The sequence below is a fragment of the Balaenoptera ricei genome, chromosome 9, assembly GCF_028023285.1.
Source record: "Balaenoptera ricei isolate mBalRic1 chromosome 9, mBalRic1.hap2, whole genome shotgun sequence".
Lineage (NCBI taxonomy): Eukaryota > Metazoa > Chordata > Mammalia > Artiodactyla > Balaenopteridae > Balaenoptera > Balaenoptera ricei.
In genome coordinates this window covers 77,915,908-77,930,379 of record NC_082647.1, presented here as the reverse complement: position 1 = coordinate 77,930,379, position 14,472 = coordinate 77,915,908, and positions in this window count along the sequence as shown.

The following is a 14,472-nucleotide window of genomic DNA, read 5'->3' as shown; positions in this document are numbered from 1 at the left end:
TAAGAACATCAAGCGTGTAATCCTACTTGATTTATGCAGAGTATTCAGTACTTTGATAGTCTAGCATTTTTTGGAAACAGAGTTTGTTTTCATCACAATGTCACGCGCTTTGCTCTGCTACAGGAATAAAGAAACCTCCCTAACAAAAGACCTAGAAGTGAGACATGAAAAATGAAACATGGATACCCTCATCAGTAAACTCTCTAGGGTAACTCTTAACTAATTTTAGTAAATGATATATTCTATCAATTACCAGCTTGATTATTCAACGATAAAAATCAGGGGAGTATATAAAATGCAAAGTAAAGAATACAGATGACTTGAAAGGAGAGCTTGAAGTAACAGATTAGGTCAGTTCCCACAGTCGTGTGTGCTGGATCACCTCTCCGCTCTGTTCATCAGAATTCTGTGACTGCTTCTGGAAACAGCAGAGCCAGCTTTACCAACACCACCTACTAAAGCCCGGAGCCTCCCCAGGGAAGACGGAGCCATAACAAGCCCTGTCTATGAAAACAACATTCATACAGTTTTAGCACCGTGTTTTGCCTGTTTTAAGAGGCTGAATCTAGGTTACATAGAACAGATTCTGTTCCCCGATGTGAAAGCCTGTGGCTGAGAATAATTTCATGACCTAAAACACTGAGGGATAAACTCTTTGCATTTTCATAACAAAGATCCACGCCCATGATATGACTGATCCTCCTTCACCCTGCATTTGTTTTCATAACAGACTGATTTCATGTCTAAAGGTCAATACCTAGCAAAGATGATGCAAGAATAAAAACAGTGCCATAAGGCACTTCCTGAATTTGACTGAAAAACACATCCACAAGAGCCAGATTACCCTTGCAGAGAACACATTACTGTCCATATGCAAGGCAAAAATGCCATGTGAACTATCAAAAGCTCCATGGGACACTGGATGCCCATCCCTGCAAGCCGTCACATCACCTCTTGTGCAACTGTCCTAGTGACTACTCGTCAACAAAGGCTGGGCTCCCTTTTTTAAAAGAAAGGGACAGAAAGGGAGGCATTTCTGTGGTTTAATTTTTATTTTATATTGGAGTATAGTTGATTTACAGTGTTGTGTTAGTTTCAGGCATACAGCAAAGTGATTCAGTTATACATATACATATATCCATTCTTTTTCAGATTCTTTTCCCATATAGGTTATTACAGAATATTGAGTTTAGTTCCCTGTGCTATACCGTAGGTCCTTGTTGATTATCTATCAATATTTTATATACAGTAGTGTGTATATGTGAATCCCAAATTCTTAATTTATCCCTCCCCACCCCGAAAGGGAGGCATTTGTAAAGGAAGTTGTGAGGTCAAAGCGGCACATCCTGGGGACTTCCCTGGTGGTGCAGTGGTTAAGGATCCGCCTGCCAATGCAGGGGACACGGGTTCGAACTCTGGTCTGGGAAGATCCCACATGCCGCGGAGCAACTAAGCCCGTGCACCACAACTCCTGAGCCTGTGCTCTAGAGCCCGCGAGCCACAACTACTGAGCCCACGCACCACAGCTACTGAAGCCCACGCGTGCCTAGAGCCTGTGCTCTGCAACAAGAGAAGCCACCACAGTGAGAAGCCCGCGCACCGCAATGAAGAGCAGCCCCTGCTCGCCGCAACTAGAGAAAGGCCACGTGCAGCAACAAAGACCCAACGCAGCCAAAAACAAACAAATAAATAAATAAATACATTATTATTTTTTTAAAGTGGCACATCCTGGGTGACTGCAGACTTCAGAGGTGACTATTTAGGAAAAGCCCCTCGTTGTCCCCACACCATAGTCTGAAGCTTGGTTTTCCAAGCCAGAGAAGGAAAGCTCCTGAACCCCTGTCCCAGTCAACAAGGTGTCCTGTAAATTCAATTCATGCCAGAGATGCCTGAAGGAGTCTAGAAAAACAGAGCGGCATGGATTCACTCGCTGGCCCAGACTCAGCGTCTGACTCAGCCCTGCAGTGTCCCCGACTTGCTGGGGTACCTGGGCCAGCTATCTACTGTCGTCATTCCTCTGTCTCTGAAATAAACCTAAGCAAGTGCCAACCACATTCTACATACTGTACAGAACAGACCTGAGGGAATGAACCCCACTCGTCATCGGCTTCAGTACAGTACAAGCTTCGGCTTGGCGAAGTGAAAACCCAGGAAAAGCACTATCATTTCAACGTTTTCAACAAGAGAACGAGGCATCATCCACCGACCCACGTCAAAAAGTAGCTGCACTGCTGAATATCTGGCCAAGGTCACTAGAACAGCTGACCTAGAACAGCAGCATGTGCTGGGGAGGAGGATGGGGGCAGCACCACAGACTGAGGAGTTCACATCTCAGTTCTATCTCTTAATAGATGGGTGACCTTGACTTCTCTGAGCTTCATCTAGAAAAGATTCCTTATTATCAGAAATATTGTCGCTCAGCACTGGGGGAGGGTTAAATGAGACAATGTTTACCAGGGATAATAGTGCCTTGTGTATTGTTTTTCTCCATAAATGAGGCTCCCTGGAAACCACACTGCCAAGAAATGACAAAAAGGAAATCTTGGTTCAACTGGAAGAAGGAAGCCCCCCACGTCAGGCTCCCAAATTATTGTGAGGAGAAAAGGAGGCTGTGCAGGAAAACGGTGAGACAGGCGTGTCTAACGCCCCCTCGGTGAAGCTGAAGTCCCACAAGGGGTCGATGTGTCATTGGACAGACTGAGGAGACTCCGGTATGAGAAACGAAGCCGCTTTATTTTCCGTGCACATCTGAACTTAATGGAGTAAACTGTGATCCACCAGAGCTACAGGTCAATGCGGATCTATTCTGGCAGATTTGGCTGAAGAGTCTCAACACAGTGCCGTGGTTTTTTTCACGAAATGTTACTAGTCCCAAAGTCAAGGGTCCTATGAGTTGGGCGAAGGTCAAACTAACGTTCCAATTAGGAACATCTCAGTCCAATCCAATGTTTCTAGTCACTTCTAGGCTAAAACTGAGTCCAATCCAGTGCAAAGCCAAGGTGCCCGTCCCTTCTAACACAGACTGCACCTGTGCACAGGTACTAGTTCCTGCTGTGATGGGGAGGGAAGGGTCTGCTCCACCCTCCCTGCCCCACATGCCGGCTCCATTGAGGATGGCAAGGAGAAAGCAAGGGGGTAGGGTCAGCTTGTGCAGCAGTGGTCCTCATTATGTTGGTCACTGCTGCTTCTCCCTCCTATGCCAGTGACAAGTAACTGTTGCCATTAGCATAGCGTCTCCCCCTATATGAGTGCTAAATACCGAAGCTTTCTACCACTCAAGTATTCTTGGTGTAGGCAAAGCAGGCCACCAGGCATTGTTCTCTCCACAAAAGCACACAAGATGCTGCGAGGGGAATTTCTGCATCTCCTCTAGACACCAGCAGTGAAAAGAACAACACTCCCTCATCAAGCGTGTGCATCCTCACTTAGCTGGGGTACATCTACCAGAGAAGCCCAACGATGCCTCCCACTCATCTAACGGCGCCGTCCTTAACACGGAGGTCCTGAGGAAATCACAGCCCCCCCCAACCTCCAGTCTGGGGGGATGCTGTAAAGCTCTGGCATGTGGGGCTAGATGTCTCCACCCCCTCCACACCTAAGTGCCCCATCCTCCAGCTCTTCATGCCACGATAGCACGGGACACTTTTGTGAGCTGCCAGCCAGGAAGAACTCCAGATGAGACGTGAACCACCCTCCTTCGAAACCTCCGGTGCCACACACTGGACTAGATGTTCTCTCTGGCATTGGGGCTTGGTTTTGGAGAGGAAAACATGATGAATGACCCTCCCAAGAGGAGGGAAAGACGGGATTACTACATCACAACCTCATTCTCTCCAAAGGCTTTCTATTCCTACATAGGCGAGTGAATAGAGAATTACAAAAGTTCTACAGGTCTGCCCTCTCTTACCAGGCCCTGCTTTGTGGGACTGGTAACACAGTCCTTTCTCTGATGTAAAATATAAGGGCTTACACTCCTCAAAAGAGAATAATACCATCTGCCCTGCAAATTGCACAGTATGACAAAGACTGATGAAGGCATTTTGAAAACTATGAAGTTTTAAAAACACATGTGAATATGCCAACACAGAAACACCACCCTGATTATTTTCAAAGAAGGGTAAGAAGAAGTGAGGTGTTGGAAGGTGCAGCCCTACATTTTCACAAAGGCAAAGACAGACTAACGCTGCAGGGACCAGCTGAACCCACCCTTTTCCCAAGGGCACACATGCATGGTTCCAGCCCTGGTACCTGGGTACTGGTACCTTGGGTCCTGGATTTCTGACGTTATGGCTTACAAATCTCCAGAACCTCAACATTCACTGAGACTTAAGAGCTCAAAAGTGCCTGAAAGCTCTTTGTGGTACAAATGCCTTGTTTTAAAATGAAGGAGCTGGACTCCTGAGCATATATCCAGAAAAGATGAAAACTCTAATTCGAAAAGACATAGGCACCCCAATGTCACAGAAGCACTATTTACAATAGCCAAGACATGAAAGCAACCTAAGCGCCCATCAATAGATGAATGGAAAAAGAAGACATGGTACATATATATACAATGGAATACTATTCAGTCATAAAAAAGAATGAAATAATGCCATTCATAGCAATATGGATGGACCTAAAGATTATCATACTAAATGAAGTCAGACAAAGATGAATATCATATGATATCACTTATATGTGGAACCTAAAATCTGATACAAATGAACTTACTTACAAAACAGAAACAGACTCACAGACACAGAAAACAAACTTATAATAACCAAAGGAGAAAGTAGGGGGGAGGGATAAATTAGGAATTTGGGATTAACAGATACAGACTACTTTATATAAAATAGATAAACAACAAGGACCTACTGTATAGCACAGGGAATTAGTTAGACTCAATATCTTATAAAAACCTATAATGGAAAAGAATCTAAAAAAGAAGATATATATATGTGTGTGTGTGTAACTAATCACTTTGCTGTACACCTGAAACTAACACAATATTGTAAATAACTATACTTCAATTTTTTAAAAAATGAAGGAGCTGGAGCTCTGAGAATAAAGCATTCAATAAAGCATTCTCTCCGAATTAGAGCCGTGCTATGCTGGAGTAACGAGCTGGTTTTTCTCCGAATCTGGGAAAGGTAAAACACAAAGGAACCACATGAAATAACGCAGAAAGCAGCCTCTGCCTCTTTGGCAGGGTCAGACAGGAATAGCGGTGCTGAGGACATGTGCACTTCGCTCAGCAGCTGTGAGAGTTGAACGTGGCTCTAAGGAAGCAGACACCTCCCAGCTTCTCATGTTGCTATAGAGGTTCTTATCTACAAAGCCATCTTAAGAACTAAGTGTGAGGCGCTGCCTGTGCCAGGAGCTCACTAATTGAAATGTATTAACACCATTGAGTCCGATTATCCTTTCAAAAGGGAGAGAGCCAAATCAGGCGTCCAGCAGCAGAGAGGATAATTAAGTAAAACTGTTTCTCACAGATAAATAATGGATATGACAACAGATGCCCCTCTTTCCTGCATGGGTGGGGACAACAAAGGAAGAATGTGCTTGTTTCCAAAATGAATGCAGAATAGCTGCAGGCTAAAGATCAGCCCCCACTGAAACATCAGATCCGAGAATAGACCTGGCCTCTGTGCCCCAGTATGAAATAAAAATCAATGTTTCTACACACGCTACTTATTTCATTATGTATTTGCACTTTGCCTTACAAAAGAAGCTAATACAAATTCAATATATGTGTCCACATTCCAAACATAATGCCGCTGCCTTGTCAGCCAAGGGCTCTCACCACAAACTCTAAGCATCTTTGACGGGCCTATGTACACAAGATGCTGCAGAAACCAACTCTTCCTGGGAGCCTTAAGCCTGCCTGCCCTGTCATTTGCTATTATTCTTGCTCAGCTGCAGTGGATTAGAGATAACAACAGTCACCCAACACATTTTATCCTAACACACACTGTCAAGGTCACGCGCTGATGGCTACTGAAGGCCCACCATCAGCTGCAGGCCTAATTACGGATAGCGCATTTTCACCATGAAAGCCATGGGGTATACTAATGGGAGAGGAAGCCCTAAAACTGCCATGCATGAAAGGTCTAAAACGGAAAAAAATGAGATAATTTCAAGTATTTTCCTCCAAAGAATAAATACTAAGACTACAAAAGAAAATTGCTAACCTTGGGAAAATGAATCCTACACAGTAAGCCAGAGAGAGAGCTATGATTCCTCTTCGCAATAGCCCGGAGCTACTAGTAATGAGATTTCTAAGGCAGCTTCCTAATTCTTCCAAATAGCGGAGGGAATGTACTTACATGTGCGTGCGTATTTTATGGGCTTAGTGCAGGTACCCAGTAAGGCAAATTTCAGCCCTGTCTGTGCTCTACAATGTTTCCAAAGGTTTATGAAATGTGATCACAAAAAGCCAGTTGCCATTCATCCTAGGGGCCCACAGTGAGGCAGCTTACAATAGGAGCTCAAGACATACATGCTGAATAAACGAACAAAAACAAAGGGGGCGGGGGGTGGGGGGGGTGAAAAGCATGCCAATTGCTTCTACTTTTTAAAAATTTGTTTACTATAAGCATCATGGCATATAATACTTCAATAAACATGAAAGACTGATTTATTACATTATTGAAGTCTTTATTTCCTAAACAAGGTGAGAAAGAAATCCTTTTACATTTGCAAAAGGACAATATTGAGAGAAACAAATGGTACATGTGTTAGATCCTAGTGATAGAGGTCACCCCAGGGCGAAACACACACCAACTTATCCTGGCATTTGATGAAGAGAGTGGTCAAACCACAACAAACTATCCTTATAGGTGAAAGCTGAGTAAAAGTTTTTATGAATGCTGCTTAAAATATAAAGTAACAGCTCAATGAAAATCAAAGCCATGTTTGTACATAAAATTATTCCGGGAACTCACATTTACACAGGCAACTGATTGCCCAAACAGTGCCAAAGTAATTAAATGGGGGAAAAAAGAGTCTTTTCAACAGATGGTGCTGGACAACAAAATACTCAGATGGAAAAATACACAAAACTCAACCCCTATGGTTAAAGCAATATAAAAAAATTAATTCAAGATGGATCATAAACCTAAATGTTAAAGTTAAAATCTATAAAACTTTTAGAAGAAAACAGGAGAATATCCTGGTAGGTAAGATTTCTTTGGCAAGATACAGTATGCAACAATTTAAAAAGAAGGAATAAAAGGTAAATTAGACTTCATTGAAATTAAAAATTCCTGCTCAACAAATGATAACATCAAGAAAAAAGAATAGGCAAGTCATAGACTGGGAGAAAATACTCTGGAAACATACTTCTGGAAAAGAATTCACCTTAAGAATATGAGCTCCTACAACTCAATAATGAAAAGAAAAAACAACTAATTTTAAAATCAGCCCCAGACTTCCACAGAAACTTCACAAAGATATACAAATGAGCAATACACATATAAAAAATTTTTTCATCATTGGTCACCAGGGAAATGCAGATTAAAACCACAGTGAGGTACTACTACTCATCCACTAGAAAAGCTACAATAGACTAAAAATTCAGAAAGTTGACAAGGATGTGACACAAATGTAATAGTCATATCTTGCAGATGGAAGTGAAAAGTGGTACAACCATTTTGGAACAAGAGTTTTGCCATTTTTGATACAGTAAAATAAACACCTATCCAATGGCTCAGCCATTCTACTCCTAAGATTTTACTCCAAAAATATAAAAACAAAATGTCCACCAAAAAAAAATCTTGTACAAAAATGCTCATAGCCACTTACTTTATTCATAATAGCTAAAATCTAGAACCCACCCAAATGTCCATCAACAGAAGAATGGATAAGCAAACTGTGATACAATTACACCAGGGAATACTGCTCAGCAATGAAAGAAACTGCTGATATATACAACACTGCAGATGAATCTCAAAAACATGATGCTTAGTAAGAGAATTCAGACACACAAAAGAAATATGTACTATATAATTGCATTTATATAAAGCTCTAGAAATATGTACTATATAATTGCATTTATATAAAGCTCTAGAGTCAGAAAAGTTGTTGCCTCCTAGCAGCAGTGTTGAAGAGAGGATTAACTGGAAAGGAACACAAGAGAGCTTTTTGAGTGATGGAAATATCCTCTGTCTTGACAGAGCTATGTGTCATATGATACGTGCATTTGTCAAAACTTAAATTGTACACTTAGGATTTGTACACTTGATTGTATGTACATTGTACCTCAAAAAAGTAAACACATATTTAACTCTAGTTAGTAGGTTTGCTTTTTCACAGTGGTATGGGCTAGCAATTCTGGAATACTTTCTGTGTGTTCTAGACTTGAGCAAGTGAGTATAAACACTGGATCTACTGAAACCAGGTTTCTCACTATTGGAAAAGGGAGTTACAAATACAGAAAGGAGAAAAATGTGGATGTACTCTGTGTTGTTTAATTGGAATTGAAGTTACCAGCCTAAACTTGTAGTTTTTAATATGAACAGATAAATGTAGAAATAAATAGGATATATATGTATATATGTGCCTGTATATACATACACACAAACACATATTTTCTAGCTTCTTCTACTAAGAAGATCTAGAAAAAAAAAATGTAGAACAAACATGCTTGGCTCCCAGATCTCAGTTTCTAAATACCATCCTCCATTAAATGAATCAGGGTTCCTTGGAGAAATAGCTAATTCAAGGGCTGAAGCAGAAAAAAGTATACAATAAGCCTAGAACATCTTGTGCTACAGGAAGGAAATGTTCAAAAAATGAATGGAACCAGTAAAAGTGACACAGTAGCTAGCTTGCAGGGGTTTCAATTGGCAGAATCTGGGTCAATGTGTGAATGAAAATAAATAAAATTACCAACTAAAATAAGATCTATCAGCCCATAAATAAATAAAGCCTTTTTAATTGCAGTATAATTGACATAACATTAAATTAGTTTCAGGTGTACAACATAATGATTTGACATTTTTATATAGTCAGAATGATCACCACAATAAGCCTACTTAACAGCCGTTACCACAGAACAAAATTTTTGTGATGAGAACTTTTAAGATTTACTCTTAGTAACTTTCAAATACAGTGTTAATAACTATAGTCACCATGCTGTGTCCTACATTCCCATGACTTATTTATAACTGGAAGTTTGTACCTTTGCATCACCTTTACCCATTTCACCCACCCACCCACCTCCTCCCTCTGGCAACCACCAATCTGTTCTCTGTGTTGATTAGTTTTTTTTCTTTTTTTTTTTCTTTTTTTTTTTAATATTCCACATGACTTATCTCACTTAGCATAATGCCCTCGAGGTCTATCCATGTTGTCTCAAATGGCAAGAGTTCCTTCTTTTTTGAGGCTGAATAATATTTTGCTGTATTTACATACCACATCTTTACCCATTCATCCATTGATGGACACATGTTGTTTCCGTATCTTAGTTACTGCAAATAATACTGCAGTGAACATGAATTTTCGAGTTAGTGTTTTTGTTTTCTTCAGATAAATATTCAGAAGTGCAATTGGTGGATCATATGGTAGCTCTATTTTTAATTTTTTGAGGAACCCCCATACTGTTTACATACCTACCAACAGTGCATGATGGTTCCCTATTTCTCCACGTCCTTGCCAACACTTATTTCTTGTCTTTTTGATAACAGCCTTTCTGACAGATGTGAGGTGACATCTCATTGTGGTTTTGACTTGCATTTCTCTGATAATTGATGGTGATGATTGATAGTGACATTGAACATCTTTTCATGTACGTGTTGGCCATCTACATGTCTTCTTTGGGAAAATGTCTATTCAGTTCCTCTGCCCATTTTTAATCACATTGTTTTTTGGCGTTGCGTTGTATGAGTTCTTCATACATTTTGGATATTGATCTCTCATCAGATATATAATTTGCAAATATTTTCTCTCACTCAGTAGGTTGCCATTTCATTTTTTGATGGTTTCCTTTACTATGCAGAAGCTTCTTAGCTTGATGTAGTCCCACTTATTTATCACCTTTTGTCACCTTTGCTTTTAGTGTCAGACCCAAAAGTATCATCCAAGACTGTTGCCAAAGAACTTAATACCTACATTTTCTTCTAGTTTTATGGTCTCTGGTCTTAACATTCAAGTCTTTTATCCATTTTGAGTTAATTTTTGTGTATGGTGTAAGATAGTGGTCCAGTTCCTTTCTTTTGCATGTGGCTGCCTAGCTTTCCCACCACCATTTATTGAAGAGACTGTCCTTTCCCCACTGTATACTCTTGGCTCCAATAAAGGCCTTCTTATCCATAGAAGCTCAACTAATAAGTATAGAAAGAATAATGAAGTTAGAAAACCATTAATCGTTGCTAAAATAAGTAGGTAAAAGTGGGGTTTTTAAAATTGAGATATAGTTGATTTACAATACTACATTAGTTTCAGGTGTACAGCAAAGTGATTCAAAATTTTTATACATTATACTCCATTTAAAGTCATTATAAAATATTGGCTATATTCCCTGTGCTTTATAACATATCCTTGTAGCTTATTTATTTTATACATAGCAGTTTGTACCTAGCAGGTAAAAGTTCAGTAAGGACCAGCATATTTACAGAGTCTAAATGTATCAACCACAAATTACTAACTGATTCCAAAGGGGAAACAGTAATTTTAGAGTGGAGGGTCCTGGCCAACTTAATGAAATGATCAAAGTTATGTCATCAATACTGGGGCAAACTGATATCACATGTTTCCTGATAAGATGTACTGGGAAGGACATAATATTACATGTGCTATTTGGGTCCAAAACATATAACCTCAATTTAATCATAAAGAAACATCCCAGAAACCCAATTTAAAGGACATTCTACAAAATGACAGGTCTGTACTCTTCAGAAATGTCATAATCAATAAAGACAAGACTGAGAAACTGTTCCAGATGGAAGAAGGCTAACGAGACATGACAAGAAAAGGCAATCTGGAATGCAAGACTATATACTAGATTGGGGGGAAAGTAGCTATAAAGGTCATTCTTCAAACTGATGAAATCTGATTATGAACTGTAGATTACACAGGAATAAAGTGTCAATGTAAAATGTCCTTTTTTGATCATTATACTATGGGTGTGACAGAGAAGGATCTTATTCTTAGGAAAGGGACACAATGTCTCCAAGTTCAGAGAGAGAGAGAGAGAGAGAATAAAGCAATTGGAACAAAATGTAAACAACTAGTGAATCTGGATAAAGGAGTTCCTTGTACTATCCTTTCAACTTTTCTTTAAGTTTAAAATAATAAAAGTAATCAGAGAAACATGAGTAAGCCATATAAAAGCTATTTAATAAATAGAAAACAATATATACAAGTAGTAGTACACTGAATTTAGGATAATTGGGAGGAAAATGAACATACTGAATTCAGTGATTCATGAATTCAAAAAATATTTACATCCCTAATTTTTGTTAAGCATTACTGGGTTAAAAAAAAAAGACTTACAAGACATGAGAGCATTTATCTTCATTACAGGAAAAATAAGACTAACCAATACACAGGATGAATTGTGATAATTACTACAATAAAGGTACAAGTTTAACCAGTACGCAGAAAGGGTATTTCCCTCAGCTAGGGAGATCCCAGGGTGGCTTCATGGAGGAAGGAGAGATCTGATCTATGGGCAGGATTTCAAGACACAGAACAGAAGTAGAGAACAACGGGCAAAGATGTTCCACACAGAGGGAACATCATAGAGAAACGCATTGCGGAGCAAATGTGGGCTTTATTGCGCAAATTGTGAGGAGATAATTTGGCTTGGAGTAGAGAGTATGAGAAGGAGCAGCAGGAGAAAAGACTAGAAAAAAAATGTGAAGGCAGGTCATATAGGAGTTTTGAATGCCAGAGGTGTCTGAATCTAATTTTACAGTCAGTGGAGTATCCCAGCATTTGGGGGATTAAGAATCAAGGGGAAGGAATGGCTATTTCACGCAGAAAGTCAGGCAAGAGGCTAATCTAACAGTTGAGGAAAGCGGGCATAAGGGTCTGCACCAAGGGAAGGTAGAGAAAGAGAGTGGTGTTCCTAAGTCTTTCTCTGGTCTTCTCACCTCTAGCCATAAAAAGACTCAAGGTAACCACCAGCTGTCAAGCGAGCTAATAAGCATGAAGTGTGTTCACAAAGCGTTTTATAAGTTCATCTTTAAAGCAGCCTATTAACAGTCTCCACAGTAGAATGGAGATATTTGTACAGATTTATTAGCTCTTCTGTTTTTCTCCAATAAGCCTAGGAAAAGCTTTAAAGAACATCCTTTAAAATTCCAGTGTATACTACCAAATGTAAACTAGATAGCTAGTGGGAAGCAGCCACATAGCACAGGGAGATCAGCTCGGTGCTTTGTGACCACCTAGAGGGGTGGGATAGGGAGGGAGGCTCAAGAAGGAGGGGATATGGGTATATATGTACACATACAGCTGATTTACTTTGTTATACAGCAGAAACTAACACACCATTGTAAAGCAATTATACTCCAATAAAGATGTTAAAAAAAAATTGCAGTTTATAAAACTCTTTCTATAAACAGGACCTTTGAAGTCTCTTTTCAAGGAAACTCATTTTTTGAAAAAAAAGAAGAAAAGCCTAAAATCAAAGCATTTCATTCCTCCAAGTCTTTTTTTCTAGATTCAGAAATAAAACCTATGCCTGTGGCTATTGCCAAACTTCGCAGTAAAATTTACATTGAATACTTCCTACATCTCATCCCTCCACAGCTAATTTTAATTCTTATAAACAAATACATTCTTTCCAAGGGGGGAGGGGAGCAGGGTGGAATTAAAAGCAGGATTCTTGATACTCCCCCGCGCCCCACCAATAGTTTTGCCAACTTTGCAACTGGAAATCCGTGAAATTAGGATTCCAGTAGTGCTAAGCTGATTTTACAGATATAAATGGAGTAAAATAAAGCTCCAAGGTAGGGAGTAGAAACATACTAGCAGAAACACTATCTACAACTTCCACCTGTGCTCATGTTATCATAGAACTAAAATGACAGGCTACATAGGAGAAGGTCCAGCACACTCTCACTTTTGTTTGGGAAAAGCTAAACAATATAGTATTATACATTTCTACTGAAAGCCACCAAGAGCTTTTAAAATTTGAATTCACTGGGGAATTCTCCTGTTTTTAGGAGATTCCATGAGAAATGAACCTTAGGGTAGAAGAGAGGAGAGTCTCATTCTGCTACCAGCTTTATCATTTCTCTAGGGATAATACTACCACACAATTTACACAGTCCATAAGTGGGTGCTATTACAGCTTATAAATATCAAACCAATGGTGCTATTACAGCTTATAAATATCAAACCAATCACACCAATTATATAATACTGCCACTCTTTAAAGTTTTCAAACAAAAGGAAGCATGAAGAATCACAGAAATTTTCATTCATCTTATTACGTTCTATAATTTGGTAACCAACAGCATGATTATGGATTGTCTATCTTTATTTCTCTTAACTCCTGGCCATAAAACTAGTACGGAAATCAGGTGATGGCAGGTAAGGGCGCAGACTTTTAGCAACACCAATCGAGGCATGACTCCCCAGCCTGCCATTTGCCGGCTATACAAGTAACTACGCGACTGTGCAAGTTACTTGGCCTCTCGGAATTTGTTTCCTCGTCTGTGGAAATCAAAATTATAAGTGGTAATAAAAATCATTATTTCTAGTAAAATAAATAACTGCCGTTGGATCTAGTGCTTGGGTGGATATGAAATGTCTGAAAGATAAATTAGCTAATGTATACAAAAATAAGATGCTCCATAGAGAATCCTTGCATGGCTGTGCAGTTTGAACACCGCATAAACACACCCTCCTGAGAGGGAGAGTGGGGTCTTAAACCCCAGCCTGCACGGCCCTGATAGAGTCATGTGTCCTGGTGAAGGCTGTGCCCTCAGAGAAGGCACCTTCTCCTCCTCCTTTTAATTCACACAAAGCCACAGGATTAGATTAGATGTTGTCCCAAATATGCATTCACTGGTACCTATTATTCTTAAACATCATAAAGCCGTGGGTAGGACCAGAAGAACTCAGAAAGCTTTCATTCTCAAGAATATCTTCTAGTCTGTAACTACAATATTTTACTAATGACGCAATAAACCTAAACTTTCTAATTTAACAGATGTAGTTACCCAGGCCTCCTAAAAAAAATTAAGAGAATGAATATTCCTGGGTGAGGGTTAAGGGTCAGCTGCAGAGACGGAACACTAATCAAATCAAGTTATTAAATCAAAGAAAGAAAGCTGGCAAAATGTAACTGTTTTAAAGTCCCCCCCCCCCGCCTTCCTCTGACCAAAAAAAGATGGAAAAAGCCATATAAAGCAAATAAGGACCAACTCAGACCTCAGTGCTGAGTCTAACTTTGTACCTACTCTACCTCGATGACATTTCAAAAAACACTGATCCTGCACAGAGAAAAACAAACAGGCACCCAAGCTGATCGGT